This window comes from Oncorhynchus masou, chromosome 30 (genome assembly GCF_036934945.1).
Source record: "Oncorhynchus masou masou isolate Uvic2021 chromosome 30, UVic_Omas_1.1, whole genome shotgun sequence".
Taxonomy (NCBI): Eukaryota; Metazoa; Chordata; class Actinopteri; order Salmoniformes; family Salmonidae; genus Oncorhynchus; species Oncorhynchus masou.
The window spans coordinates 5,587,108-5,603,278 of record NC_088241.1 but is presented as its reverse complement, the minus strand read 5'-3'; the positions used below and the strand labels follow the sequence as shown (position 1 = coordinate 5,603,278).

At 40.5% G+C, this 16,171-nt stretch overlaps 1 pseudogene; it reads left to right on the top strand.

Moving 5' to 3' along the window:
• Positions 1-239: 239 nt before the first annotated feature.
• The window catches only part of LOC135521869 (epsin-1-like), a 31,504-nt pseudogene continuing 15,572 nt past the window's right edge, over positions 240-16,171 (top strand).

Sequence of the window (16,171 nt, the reverse complement as noted above, 5' to 3'; positions counted from 1 at the left end):
AATGTCATTATGCATAAAATAGTTTCAATGCTGGGCCAATTGCTGGGCCAATTGTCCGCTGCCCTATGGGACTCCAAATAATGGCCAGTTATCAGTTATGATAATGACTGTGTAGCCTCGCCCAGTTCATAAATATTAAATGATGGGAGGTGCAAAGGGGTGCGGTCTTTCCTGGCGTCGGGAACGGAACCGGAAGTTCCGCCATCTCCTTGTACCATTCGAGCTACAACAGGGTCAGTATAGACTTAATTTGGATGTTAATTATGGTATATTGTCAACAGTTATTAAATATTATAAGTAATATTGATGCAGTAAACGTTCCATAACTATCGGTTTTATGTTAAGGATGGTGGTATCACTCGATCAGATCATAAATACCACTACTATTCTGTTGCCACTTGAACTGCTAGCAACAGCGTTCAACGTTATCTCATCTGTTTTATGCCGTTGGCTACCTCAGCTACCTAGCTAGGTAAATAGCAATGATTCATTCAGTGTCGTGACAGGAATACCTATATTTAGTTAGTCGGGTTTGTTTTTCACGCTTTCCCCTTAACCCCCACCACAATTGTAAAACGTTCAAATTGATCGCTACTGAGAAAGCCAAGGAGAAGTGGAGTTAACGGTAAGTAGCTAACGTTTTCCAGCTGATAGCTGGGAGGGTGGTACCAGATAGCTAAGACAGCCTATAGCTAGCTAACGAATTAGTTAGTGACCCCTTTTATCTGGTTTGGATGGCCTTCTATGTTTGCCAACCAAGTTCGTTACACTTCCCATGTTCTTTGACAGTAGTAGTGTCAAGTATTTCCTGTTGTAATGTTTTCCTTAGTGTTGAATTGCTGTGTAGACTGTTGTGAGAGATGATAACTGGTTAGCATGATAACTGGGTGGGGATCTCTGGCTCAGGAGGGTGTGTGACTGTCTGATAGCAAGTGGAAAAGAGCGTAGTGGCCACAGTGTCTCAGACATTGTCATGATCGTTACAGTCGACAACGTTACACCGCCCTATTTTTTTTCTGGCGTTCGCACAAATATGGGCTAGTAGCGCAATAACTTCGGCTTGCTAACGAACTTTAGTTCAACAGTTTATCTGGCTTCAGCTAACTAGTTGCATGTGTATTGCATGTTGGGATTTCATTGCCGATAATGTATCTGACATTGAATGCACATTGTATGTCTCGTGTCAGAGTGAAACTTAATCTGATACTTATTCCACTGTAAGCTGTCCTGAATATTTAAATGGCATTAGCTAAGGTCCTTATCAACAGTTGAACTTGACGGTACAATAACATAGCTACATACAACACCCTGACGTCTCCTGTCCTGTAGCATGTAGCTATGTTATTGTACCGTCAAGTTCAACTGTTGATAAGGAGCTTTGCTAATGCAGTGCTCCACATTATGATGTGTATGGTTGAGGTCATTGCCATATAAATTGAGCACAGAATATGTCTGTTTCAAGAAAGATCACTATTTTTCCAGAGTATTTCTCAGTATTTTTCAGATCACTTCCTCAATTTACATAGAATTGGCCTGAACCCTGTTGAATTGTGAGAGATTTGGGCTAAGCTGGTCCCTTATCTACATTCGGTCATGGTAGATGCCTTGTATGAACTTTGGAACGTTGCTCCAGTAATCTCTAAACTGACTTCAGGAATGGTCCGCTGCCCTATCTCTCTGTGTTATGCAACCTAGTCTCCTATTAGTACTGTACAACCTATCGTCTTCCACTCATTAGTCTGCTCGACCACACTGCTAGGGTCATTCAACAGCACTGGAACAATTCTGTCAGAGAAGACAGTCAAATCATATAGGAATATGTTGTACCTACATATTAGATGAGTTTGTGTCACATACACAGGCTCGCAGATGTAATTGCAGGGCACAGTGCAATTCTTAAGCTCTGAGCTCCAACAGTGCAGGTCAAAAAAAGAAGTGAATGAAACCCTCTAAAATTATTCATGCCACAGCATTGCTAAACAGTCCACAGAGTACTAACAGTTCAATGATGTCAAAATAGTGACACTGTTCAAGCCTGCATGCCATGGCCATGCTCATCTGACAGCATTAACTGGGTCAGATAGTGAAAGTGAACCATTCTAAAACGCTGCCTAATTCCAATTAAACCCAATTAAATATCCTAGCCTATGTTGTGTTTGGGGTGAGGAGAAGCTCAGGGTTTTCTCTTTGGGGCCCTCAACACGTACCGATAAGATTAGTGTTGTCATCTCTCACTCCACATTGTTTTTTTTTCACCCCAAATCTGCGGTTTTGGGACTCAATGTCTCTGTGTGGAGAGACGGACAGGCTGAGACAGAGCACTCTGTAAACGAGTGGAGCCGGAAAGAGAGAAACCAAGTGAGACAACACTATTCCATTGTAACAGGTGTGTGTGCTGCCTTTCTCTCTTTGTTGACATAAAGGAGCACTATGTCCACTAAATTTGATTGCTGGTTTAGTTTTTCTCTTTCACACAATGTTTGCCTATCCATCTCGATGCCTCCATCTCCATCTCGATGCCTCCATCTCCATCTCGATGCCTCTGTCTCCATCTCGATGGAGGGCTTTATTGGCATGGGAAACATGTGTTAACATTGCCAAAGCAAGTGAGGTAGATAATATACAAAAGTTAAATAAACAATAAAAATAAACAATAAACATTACACATACAGAAGTTTCAAAACAATAAAGACATTACAAATGTCACATACATACATACATACATACATACATACATACATACATACATACATACATACATACACAATGTTGTAACAATGCATAAATAGTTAAAGTACACAAGGGAAAATAAATAAGCATAAATATTGGTTGTATTTACAATGGTGTTTGTTCTTCACTGGTTGCCCTTTTCTTGTGGCAACAGGTCACAAATCTTGCTGCTTGTGATAGCACACTGGAATTTCACCCAGTAGATATGGGAGTTCATCAAAATTGGATTTGTTTTCAAATTCTTTGTGGATCTCTGTAATCTGAGGGAAATATGTCTCTCTAATATGGTCATACATTGGGCAGGAGGTTAGGAAGTGCAGCTGTTTCCACCTCGTTTTGTGGGCAGTGAGCACATAGCCTGTCTTCTCTTGAGAGCCATGTCTGCCTACGGCGGCCTTTCTCAATAGCAAGGCTATGCTCGCTGAGTCTGTACATAGTCAAGGCTTTCCTTAATTTTGGGTCAGTCACAGTGGTCAGGTATTCTGCCGCTGTGTACTCTCTGTGTAGGGCCAAATAGCATTCTAGTTTGCTCCTTTTTTAAAAATTACTTGACACATTGGAAATAATTATCTTTTTGTTTTCTCATGATTTGGTTGGGTCTAATTTTGCTGCTGTCCTGGGGCTCTGTAGGGTGTGTTTGTGAACAGAGCCCCAGGACCAACCTGCTTAGGGGACTCTTCTCCAGGTTCATCTCTCTGTAGGCGATGGCTTTGTTGTGGAAGGTTTGGGAATCGCTTCCTTTTAGGTGGTTATAGAATTTAACGGCTCTTTTCTGGATTTTGATAATTAGTGGGTATCGGCCTAATTCTGCTCTGCATGCATTATTTGGTGTTCTACGTTGTACACGGAGGATATTTTTGCAGAATTCTGGGTGCAGAGTCTCAATTTAGTGTTTGTCCCATTTTGTGAAGTCTTGGTTGGTGAGGGGACCCCAGACCTCACAACCATAAAGGGCAATGGGCTCTATGACTGATTCAAGTGTTTTTAGCCAAATCCTAATTGGTATTTTGAAATGTATGTTCCTTTTGATGGCATAGAATGCCCTTCTTGCCTTGTCTCTCAGATCGTTCACAGCTTTGTGGAAGTTACCTGTGGCGCTGATGTTTAGGCCAAGGTATGTATAGTTTTTTGTGTGCTCTAGGGCAACAGTGTCTAGATGGAATTTGTATTTGTGGTCCTGGTGACTGGACCTTTTTTGGAACACCATTATTTTGGTCTTACTGAGATTTACTGTCAGGGCCCAGGTCTGACAGAATGTGTGCATAAGATCTAGGTGCTGCTGTAGGCCCTCCTTGGTTGGTGACAGAAGTACCAGATCATCAGCAAACAGCAGACATTTGACTTCGGATTCCAGTAGGGTGAGGCCGGGTGCTGCAGACTTTTCCAGTGCCCGCGCCAATTTGTTGATGTATATGTTGAAGAGGGTGGGGCTTAAGCTGCATCCCTGTCTAACCCCACGACCCTATGTGAAGAAATTTGTGTGTTTTTTGCCAATTTTAACTGCACACTTGTTGTTTGTGTACATGGATTTTATGATGTTGTATGTTTTAACCCCAACACCACTTTCCATCAGTTTGTATAGCAGCCCCTCATGTCAAATTGAGTCGAAATCAACAAAGCATGAGAAGACTTTGCCTTTGTTTTGGTTTGTTTGGTTGTCAATTAGGGTGTGCAGGGTGAATACATGGTCTGTTGTACGGTAATTTGGTAAAAAGCCAATTTGACATTTGCTCAGTACATTGTTTTCATTGAGGAAATGTACGAGTCTGCTGTTAATGATAATGCAGGGGATTTTCCCAAGGTTACTGTTGACGCATATTCCACGGTAGTTATTGGGGTCAAATTTGTCTCCATTTTTGTGGATTGGGGTGATCAGTCCTTGGTTCCAAATATTGGGGAAGATGCCAGAGCTAAGGATGATGTTAAAGAATTTTAGTGTAGCCAATTGGAATTTGTTGTCTGTATATTTGATCATTTCATTGAGGATACCATCAACACCACAGGCCTTTTTGGGTTGGAGGGTTTTTATTTTGTCCTTTAACTCATTCAATGTAATTGGAGAATCCAGTGGGTTCTGGTAGTCTTTAATAGTTGATTCTAAGATCTGTATTTGATCATGTATAGGTGTTTGCTCTTTATTCTTTGTTATAGAGCCAAAAAGATTGGAGAAGTAGTTTACCCATACATCTCCATTTTGGATAGATAATTCTTCGTGTTGTTGTTTGTTTTTAGTGTTTTCCAATTTTCCCAGAAGTGGTTAGAGTCTATGGATTCTTCAATTACATTGAGCTGATTTCTGACATGCTGTTCCTTCTTTTTTCGTAGTGTATTTCTGTATTTTTTTAGTGATTCACCATAGTGAAGGCGTAGACTTCCGGGTTTTCCGGGTCTCTATGTTTTTGGTTGGACAGGTTTCTCAATTTCTTTCTTAGATTTTTGCATTCTTCATCAAACCATTTGTCATTGTTGTTAATTTTCTTCGGTTTTCTATTTGAGATTTTTAGATTTGATAGGGAAGCTGAGAGGTCAAATATACTGTTAAGATTTTCTACTGCCAAGTTTACACCTTCACTATTACAGTGGAACGTTTTACCCAGGAAATTGTCTAAAAGGGATTGAATTTTTTGTTGCCTAATTGTTTTTTGGTAGGTTTCCAAACTGCATTCCTTCCATCTATAGCATTTCTTAATGTTACTCAGTTCCTTTGGCTTTGATGCCTCATGATTGAGTATTGCTCTGTTTAAGTAGATTGTGATTTTGCTGTGGTCTGATAGGGGTGTCAGTGGGCTGACTGTGAACGCTCTGAGACTCTGGGTTGAGGTCAGTGATAAAGTAGTCTACAGTACTACTGCCAAGAGATGAGCTATAAGTGTACCTACTATAGGAGTCCCCTCAAAGCCAACCATTGACTATGTACATAATACCCAGCGTGCGACAGAGCTGCAGGAGTTGTGACCCGTTTTTGTTGGTTATGTTGTCATAGTTGTGCCTAGGGGGGCATATGTGGGAGGGAATGCTGTCACCTCCAGGCAGGTGTTTGTCCCCCTGTGTGCTGAGGGTGTCAGGTTCTTGTCCGGTTCTGGCATTTAGGTCGCCACAGACTAGTCCATGTCCCTGGGCCTGGAAATGATTGATTTCCCCCTCCAGGATGGAGAAGCTGTCTTCATTAAAATATGGGGATTCTAGTGGGGCGATATAGGTAGCACACAGGAGGACAGTTTTCTCTGTTAGGATAATTTCCTTTTGAATTTCGAGCCAAATGTAGAATGTTCCTGTTTTGATTAATTTAATGGAGTGAGTTAGGTCTGCTCTATACAAAATTAGCATACCCCCTGAGTCCCTTCCCTGTTTCACACCTGGTAGTTTGGTGGATGGGACTACCAGCTCTCTGTAACCTAGAGGGCAACCAGTGGGTCTGTCTCCTCTATACCAGGTTTCTTGCAGGATGACAATGTCTGTATTACCGATTTCTTTGGTGAAGTCCGGGTTTCTGCTCTTCAGGCCAAAGGCAGATGACCTCAGGCCTTGGATATTCCAGGATGATATAGTGAATGCTTTTTGTTCCATAGAGTGTCCAATGTTGTTGGTTGTGGTTTTCTCTCTCTGTCTCTCTCTCTCTGTCTCTCTCTCTCTGTCTCTCTCTCTCTCTCTGTCTCGCTCTCTCTCTGTCTCTCTCTCTCGATGTGGCTCTCTCTTGATGTTGCTCTCCCTCTCTCGGTGGGTCTCTCTCTCCCTCTCTCGGTGGGTCTCTCGCTCTCTCTCTCTCTCGATGGGTCTCTCTCTCTCTTGGTGGGTCTCTCTCTCTCTCTCTCGGTGGGTCTCTCTCTCCCTCTCTCGGTGGGTCTCTCGCTCTTTCTCTCTCTCGATGGGTCTCTCGCTCTTTCTCTCTCTCGATGGGTCTCTCTCTCTCGGTGGGTCTCTCTCTCCCTCTCTCGGTGGGTCTCTCTCTCTTTCTCTCTCTCAATGGGTCTCTCTCTCTCAATGGGTCTCTCTCTCTCTCAATGGGTCTCTCTCTCAATGTGTGTCTCTCTCTCTCGATGTGGCTCTCGCTTGATGCCGCTCTCGCTCTCTCAATGTCTCTCGACCGATTATGATTTTTCAACACCGATACAGATTATTGGAGGAGGACCAAAAAACAACAACAAATATATATATATATATATTACAAAAATATGCCGTATTTTATATTAATGACCATTGCAATTGAACACTTATTTTAACTTAATATAATACATCAATAAAATCTATTTAGCTTCAAGTAGATAATGAAACCTGTTCAATTTGGTTTAAATAATGCAAAAACAAAGTTTTGGAGAAGAATGTAAAAGTGCAATATGTGCTATGTAAGAAAACGTTTCAGTTCCTTGCTCAGAACATGAGAACATATGAAAGCTGGTGGTTCCTTTTTACATGAGTCTTCAATATTCCCAGGTAAGAAGTTTTAGGTTGTAGTTATTAAAGGACTATTTCCCTCTATACCATTTGTATTTCATTAACCTTTGACTATTGGATGTTTTTATAGGCACTTTAGTATTGCCAGTGTAACAGTATAGCCTCCGTCCCTCTCCTCGCTCCTCCCTGGGCTCGAACCAGCAACACAACGACCACAGCCACCACATCGAAGCAGCGTTACCCATGCAGAGCAAGGGAAACAACCACCCCAAGGCTCAGAGCGAGTGAAGTTTGAAACGCTATTAGCGCGCGCTAACTAGCCAGCCATTTCACTTCGGTCACACCAGCCTCATCTCGTGAGTTGGTAGGTATTAAGTCAAAAACAGCGCAATGCTTGACGCACATCGAAGAGCTGCTGGCAAAACGCACGAAAGTGCTGTTTGAATGAATATTTACGCGCCTGCTTCTGCCTACCACCGCTCAGTCAGATACTTGTATACTCAGTCAGATTATATGCCACACAGGACACGCTAGATAATATCTAGTAATATCATCAACCATGTGTAGTTAACTAGTTAACTAGTGATTATTTTTTCACAAGATAAGTTTAATGCTAGCTAGCAACTTACCTTGGCTTACTGCATTTGTGTAACAGGCAGTCTCCTTGTGGAGTGCAATGAGAGAGAGGCAGGTCGTTATTGCATTGGACTAGTTAACTGTAAGGTTGCAAGATTGGATCCCTTGACAAGGTCACTGACAAGGTGCAAATCTGTCTTTCTGCCCCTGAAGGAGGCAGTTAACCCACCGCTCCGAGGCCGTCATTGAAAATAAGAATGTGTTCTTAACTGACTTGCCTAGTTAAATATCTCTCTCTCTCTCTCTCTCTTGATGTCTCTCTCTCTCTCTCTTGATGTCTCTCTCTTGATGTCTCTCTCTCTCGGTGTCTCTCTCTTGATGTCTCTCTCTCTCGGTGTCTCTCTTGATGTCTCTCTCTCTCGGTGTCTCTCTTGATGTCTCTCTCTCTCGGTGTCTCTCTTGATGTCTCTCTCTCTCGGTGTCTCTCTTGATGTCTCTCTCTCTCGGTGTCTCTCTTGATGTCTCTCTCTCTCTCGATGTCTCTCTCTCTCTCGATGTCTCTCTCTCTCTCGATGTCTCTCTCGATGTCTGTCTCTCTCTCTCGATGTCTCTCTCGATGTCTCTCTCTCTCTCGATGTCTCTCTCTCTCGATGTCTCTCTCTCTCTCGATGTCTGTCTCTCTCTCTCGATGTCTGTCTCTCTCTCGATGTCTGTCTCTCTCTCGATGTCTGTCTCTCTCTCGATGTCTCTCTCTCTCTCTCGATGTCTCTCTCTCTCTCTCGATGTCTCTCTCTCTCTCTCGATGTCTCTCTCTCTCTCTCGATGTCTCTCTCTCTCTCTCGATGTCTCTCTCTCTCTCTCGATGTCTCTCTCTCTCTCGATGTCTCTCTCTCTCTCGATGTCTCTCTCTCTCTCTCGATGTCTCTCTCTCTCTCTCGATGTCTGTCTCTCTCTCTCGATGTCTGTCTCTCTCTCTCTCGATGTCTGTCTCTCTCTCTCTCGATGTCTCTCGATGTCTCTCTCTCGATGTCTCTCTCTCGATGTCTCTCTCTCGATGTCTCTCTCTCGATGTCTCTCTCTCGATGTCTCTCTCTCGATGTCTCTCGACGTCTCTCTCTCTCTTGATGTCTCTCTCTTGATCTCTCTCTTGATCTCTCTCTCTTGATGTCTCTCACTCTCTTTCGATGTCTGTTCCTCTTGATGTCTCTCTCTTGATGTCTCTCTCTTGATGTCTCTCTCTTGATGTCTCTCTCTTGATGTCTCTCTCTTGATGTCTCTCTCTTGATGTCTCTCTCTTGATGTCTCTCTCTCGATGTCTCTCGACGTCTCTCTCTCTCTTGATGTCTCTCTCTTGATCTCTCTCTTGATCTCTCTCTCTCTTGATGTCTCTCACTCTCTTTCGATGTCTGTTCCTCTTGATGTCTCTCTCTTGATGTCTCTCTCTTGATGTCTCTCTCTTGATGTCTCTCTCTTGATGTCTCTCTCTTGATGTCTCTCTCTTGATGTCTCTCTCTTGATGTCTCTCTCTCTCGATGTCTCTCTCTCTCTCTCTCGATGTCTCTCTCTCTCTCTCTCTCGATGTCTCTCTCTCTCTCTCGATGTCTCTCTCTCTCTCTCGATGTCTCTCGATGTCTCTCGATGTCTCTCGATGTCTCTCGACGTCTCTCGACGTCTCTCGACGTCTCTCTCTCTCTTGATGTCTCTCTCTTGATCTCTCTCTTGATCTCTCTCTCTCTTGATGTCTCTCACTCTCTTTCGATGTCTGTTCCTCTTGATGTCTCTCTCTTGATGTCTCTCTCTTGATGTCTCTCTCTTGATGTCTCTCTCTTGATGTCTCTCTCTTTCTCGATGTCTCTCTCTCTCTTGATGTCTCTCTCTCTCGGTGTCTCTCTTGATGTCTCTCTCTCTCGATGTCGCTCTTGATGTCTCTCTCTCTCGATGTCTCTCTCTCTCGATGTCAAATTCAAATTCAAGCTGCTTTATTGGCATGAAAAACATTGTGTCAATATTGCCAAAGCAACAATGTATACAATATACATTGTAACAAAATTATAAATGATAGTGCAGTAAATAATAATACAAAATTAAATACAAAAATAATAACAATAAAATGGTAACAGTCAATAGTAGAAATGTAATAAATATAATTTGATGTCTCTTGATGTCTCTCTCTCTCTCTTGATGTCTCTCTCTCTCTCTTGATGTCTCTCTCTCTCTCTTGATGTCTCTCTCTCTCTCTTGATGTCTCTCTCTCTCTCTTGATGTCTCTCTCTCTCTCTTGATGTCTCTCTCTCTCTCTCTTGATGTCTCTCTCTCTCTCTTGATGTCTCTCTCTCTCTCTCTCTCTCTCTCTCGATGTCTGTCCCTCTTGATGTCTCTCTCTCTCGATGTCTGTCCCTCTTGATGTCTCTCTCTCTCGATGTCTGTCCCTCTTGATGTCTCTCTCTCTCTCGATGTCTGTCCCTCTTGATGTCTGTCCCTCTTGATGTCTCTCTCTCTCTCGATGTCTCTCTTTCTCTCTCGATGTCTCTCGTTCTCGATGTCTCTCTCAATGTCTCTCACTCTCTCTCTCGATGTGTCTCTCTCTCTCTCTTGATGTCTCTCTCTCTCTCTCTCGATGTCTCTCTCTCAAATTCAAATTCAAGCTGCTTTATTGGCATGAAAAACATTGTGTCAATATTGCCAAAGCAACAATGTATACAATATACATTGTAACAAAATTCTAAATGATAGCAAATATAAAATATACAAGTGTAGTAAATAATGTCTCTCTCTCTCTCGATGTCTCTCTCTCGATGTCTCTCTCTCTCTCGATGTCTCTCTCTCTCTCTCTTGATGTCTCTCTCTCTCTCTCTCTTGATGTCTCTCTCTCTCTCTCTCTCTCTTGATGTCTCTCTCTCTCTCTCTTGATGTCTCTCTCTCTCTCTCTCTTGATGTCTCTCTCTCTCTCTCGATGTCTTTCTCTCTCTCTCGATGTCTCTCTCTCAAATTCAAATTCAAGCTGCTTTATTGGCATGAAAAACATTGTGTTAATATTGCCAAAGCAACAATGTATACAATATACATTGTAACAAAATTCTAAATGATAGCAAATATAAAATATAAAAGTGTAGTAAATAATAATACAAAATTAAATACAAAAATAATAATAATTACAGTAATAACAATAATAGCAGTAACAAGTTAGTTACTGCTTACTATGCAGATGTTATTATTCAGTGTCCCTCAGGCTATGGCAGGAAAATACATATTTGGCTGCAAGAGGAGCCATTGCTCCTTCGCCCATGAGTATTCTTAGTTTTTCCTCTGGGTTCAATTTGTAAAAATTTGGAATATGTTTAGTAATTTCTGTGAATAATGAATCTCTTTGTGAGGAATATTTATCACAGTAAAGGAGAAAGTGCATCTCTGTCTCTACCTCCCCTGTTATGCAGTGACCACATGCATGCTCCTCTTTGGGTAGCCATGTCTTTTTATGTCTGCCGGTTTCTATTGCCAATCGGTGGTCACTCAGCCTGTACTTGGTAAGTATCTGTCTCTGCTTCGTATCTCTGACAGAGTAGAGATAATCAGCCAATTCATATTCTCTGTTTGGGGTCAGATAGCAATTTAGTCGGCTTTGGGATTTTTTTTTCATTTTTCCAATGTTCCTTTGATTGGTTCATGATTTTGCTTATTGGAATTCTTTCTTTTGAAGCAGTGCTGGTGTCAGCTTGGTTGGTGAGGTCCAACACCAGCTGACTGAGAGGGCTCGTTTCTGGGCTCAGCTCTTGGGTTTGAAGTGATTTAAATTGCAGACTTGAATTTGGACTTGAATTCAGATGTAGCCAAAATTTTAATGATCTTTTCTGTATTTTCATTATTACTGGAAAACGGCCCAATTCTGCCCTACATGCATTAGTTGGTGTATTTCTCTGGACTTGTAGGATTTTCCGACAGAATTCTGCATGTAGGGCTTCAATTGGATGTTTGTCCCACATTTTAAAGTCCAGTTTATTGAGTGGTCCCCAAACCTCACTTCCATAAAGAGCTATTGGTAGGATTACACTGTCAAATATTTTAGTCCAAATTCTAATTGGGATGTTGATTTTGAATAATTTCATTTTTATTGCATACATTGCTCTGCGGGCTTTTTCTTTGAGTGCATTCACTGCCATATTAAAGTTTCCCGATGCAGATATGGTCAGACCAAGATAGGTGTAATTGTTTGTGTATTCAATTAAGGTGTTGTTCAGGGTGAATTTATATTTGTGTTTCTGACATCTGTTTTTTTTTTGGAAAATCATGATTTTAGTTTTTTGGAAATTTACTGCCAGGGCCCAATTATGGCAATATTGCTCCAGAATATTAATTTTCTGTTGAAGACCTTCTTTGGTTGGTGATACCAAGAAGTACCAAGTCATCAGCATATAGCAGGTATTTCACCTCTGTGTCAAATAGTGTGAGTCCTGGGGCTGGAGATTGGTCCAACATGTCTGCTAATTCATTGATATAAATGTTGAAAAGATTTGGACTCAAACCGCAGCCTTGTCTCACACCTCGACATTGTGAAAAAAATTCTGTTCTTTGGTTTTTGATTTTTATTGCACACTTGTTTTCTGTGTACATACATTTTGTTAAGTCATATACCTTACCACCAAGCCCACTTTGTAGAATTTTGTAGAATAGCCCTTTGTGCCAAATCGAATCAAATGCTTTTTTAAAGTCAATAAAGCAAGCAAAGATTTTGCCCTCTTTTTTTTGGTGGACGTGTTTATTAATTAGTGTGTGTAAGGTGTATATATGGTCAGTAGTGCGATGGTTAGGGAGAAAGCCAATTTGACATTTACTTATTACATTTTTTTCTTGAAGAAAGGTTTGAATTCTTGAATTCTTGAATTCAAAATGCTACAGAAAATCTTTCCCAAGTTACTGTTTACGCAAATTCCCCTGTAATTATTGGAGTCTGATTTGTCTCCACTTTTGTGGATAGGGGAGATGAGCCCCTGGTTCCAGACATCAGGGAAGCAGCCAGAAGTTAAAACCATGTTGAACAATTTAAGCACAGCATTTTGCAACTCAAACTCTCTCTCTCTCAATGTCTCTCTCGATGTGTCTCTCAAATTCAAATTCAAATTCAAGCTGCTTTATTGGCATGAAAAACATTGTGTCAATATTGCCAAAGCAACAATGTATACAATATACATTGTAACAAAATTCTAAATGATAGCAAATATAAAAGTGTAGTAAATAATAATACAAAATTAAATACAAAAATAATAATAATTACAGTAATAACAATAATAGCAATAACAATTAAGTTACTGCTTACTATGCAGATGTTATTATTCAGTGTCCCTCAGGCTATGGCAGGAAAATACATATTTGGCTGCAAGAGGAGCCATTGCTCCTTCGCCCATGAGTATTCTTAGTTTTTCCTCTGGGTTCAATTTGTAAAAATTTGGAATATGTTTAGTAATTTCTGTGAATAATGAATCTCTTTGTGAGGAATATTTATCACAGTAAAGGAGAAAGTGCATCTCTGTCTCTACCTCCCCTGTTATGCAGTGACCACATACACGCTCCTCTTTGGGTAGCCATGTCTTTTTATGTCTGCCGGTTTCTATTGCCAATCGGTGGTCACTCAGCCTGTACTTGGTAAGGATCTGTCTCTGCTTCGTATCTCTGACAGAGTAGAGATAATCAGCCAATTCATATTCTCTGTTTAGGGTCAGATAGCAATTTAGTCGGCTTTGGGATTTTGTTTCATTTTTCCAATGTTGTAAATATGATTCCTTTGATTGGTTCATGATTTTGCTTATTGGAATTCTTTCTTTTGAAGCAGTGCTGGTGTCAGCTTGGTTGGTGAGGTCCAACACCAGCTGACTGAGAGGGCTCGTTTCTGGGCTCAGCTCTTGGGTTTGAAGTGATTTAAATTGCAGACTTGAATTTGGACTTGAATTCAGATGTAGCCAAAATTTTAATGATCTTTTCTGTATTTTCATTATTACTGGAAAACGGCCCAATTCTGCCCTACATGCATTAGTTGGTGTATTTCTCTGGACTTGTAGGATTTTCCGACAGAATTCTGCATGTAGGGCTTCAATTGGATGTTTGTCCCACATTTTAAAGTCCAGTTTATTGAGTGGCCCCCAAACCTCACTTCCATAAAGAGCTATTGGTAGGATTACACTGTCAAATATTTTAGTCCAAATTCTAATTGGGATGTTGATTTTGAATAATTTCATTTTTATTGCATACATTGCTCTGCGGGCTTTTTCTTTGAGTGCATTCACTGCCATATTAAAGTTTCCCGATGCAGATATGGTCAGACCAAGATAGGTGTAATTTTTTGTGTGTTCAATTAAGGTGTTGTTCAGGGTGAATTTATATTTGTGTTTCTGACATCTGTTTTTTTTTTGGAAAATCATGATTTTAGTTTTTGGAAATTTACTGCCAGGGCCCAATTATGGCAATATTGCTCCAGAATATTAATTTTCTGTTGAAGACCTTCTTTGGTTGGTGATAGAAGTACCAAGTCATCAGCATATAGCAGGTATTTCACCTCTGTGTCAAATAGTGTGAGTCCTGGGGCTGGAGATTGGTCCAACATGTCTGCTAATTCATTGATATAAATGTTGAAAAGATTTGGACTCAAACTGCAGCCTTGTCTCACACCTCGACATTGTGAAAAAAATTCTGTTCTTTGGTTTTTGATTTTTATTGCACACTTGTTTTCTGTGTACATACATTTTATTAAGTCATATACCTTACCACCAAGCCCACTTTGTAGAATTTTGTAGAATAGCCCTTCGTGCCAAATCGAATCAAATGCTTTTTTAAAGTCAATAAAGCAAGCAAAGATTTTGCCCTCTTTTTTTTGGTGGACGTGTTTATTAATTAGTGTGTGTAAGGTGTATATATGGTCAGTAGTGCGATGGTTAGGGAGAAAGCCAATTTGACATTTACTTATTACATTTTTTCTTGAAGAAAGGTTTGAATTCTTGAATTCAAAATGCTACAGAAAATCTTTCCCAAGTTACTGTTTACGCAAATTCCCCTGTAATTATTGGGGTCTGATTTGTCTCCACTTTTGTGGATAGGGGAGATGAGCCCCTGGTTCCAGACATCAGGGAAGCAGCCAGAAGTTAAAACCATGTTGAACAATTTAAGCACAGCATTTTGCAACTCAGGTGTGCTGTTTTTCAGCATTTCATTTCTGATGTTGTCTAGACCACAAGCCTTCTTTGATTTAATAGATTTTAGCTTTTCATTTAGTTCTTGTTGGGTTATTGGGTAATCTAATGGATTTTGGTTGTTTTTAATGACTGATTCAAGGATGTTCAATTTTTCTTTAATTTCTAATTGGTTCTGTTGCAAGTCTTTTTGTGGGATGTTTTTGTATAGATTATCAAAATAAGTTTTCCAAATTCCTACATCTTGTATTGCTAATTCTTGTGGCTTTGTTGTGCTTAAATTGTTCCACATGTCCCAGAACTGATTTTGGTCAATTGCGTTTTCAATTTCATCAAGTGTCCTGTTGGTATAATTAAATTTCTTGCGTTTCAGTGTTTGTTTATACTGTTTCAGAGTTTCAAAGTATTCATATCGTAGCTCTGGGTTGTTTTGCTGCTTATGTTTTTTGTTTGACATTTGTCTCAAGTGTTTTCTAATTGTTTTACATTCATTATCAAACCATTTGTCAGAAACATTTTGATTTTTGCTTCTGATGTTGCATTTCTTTGGTTTTCTCAAATTTGCTTTCGATGCTGCTTTTTGGAATATGCAGTTGATGTTTTGAGTAGCTGAATTGACACCATCTTTATTGTTTTGGTACCGTGAGTTATTGAAAAACTGTATAGAGTTCATTATTTCATTTGAGTTCAATGCTTCAGTGAATCTCTGCACTGTTTGGAGCCCATCTGTATGATTGGTTTATGTTGTAGAGTTTATTGGGCTGTTTTTTTGAATGAATATTGCCGGTTAATTTCTTCAGAAACACGTTGATCTGACTGTGATCTGACAAGGGTGTCTGTGGTCTGACAGTGAATGCACTAATGGAAGAGGGGTCAATGTCAGTGATGGCATAATCGACTACACTTGTCCCAAGAGCTGAGCAGTAAGTAAACTGACCTAAAGAGTCCCCTCTGATTCTACCATTAAGCATGTACAGGCCTAAGGCTCGACAGAGATGTACTAACTCCTTTCCATTTTTGTTCAGTATTTGGTCAGGACTGTTTCTATTATTTATAATAGGGCTACTGTATAAGGACGGGTGTCCAAATATGTGATGGTTACCTCCCGCATCAGTGTAGTCAGGCTCAGAACCTGTTCTTGCATTGAAATCTCCACAAAGAAGCACTTTACCCTGTGCCTGAAATGTAATGATTTCTGTCTGGAGATTGTCAAAAAACTGATCATCATAATATGATGAATCTGAAGGAGGAGCATAAGCTGCACATATGTATACATCATTGTCACAATAGATTGTACC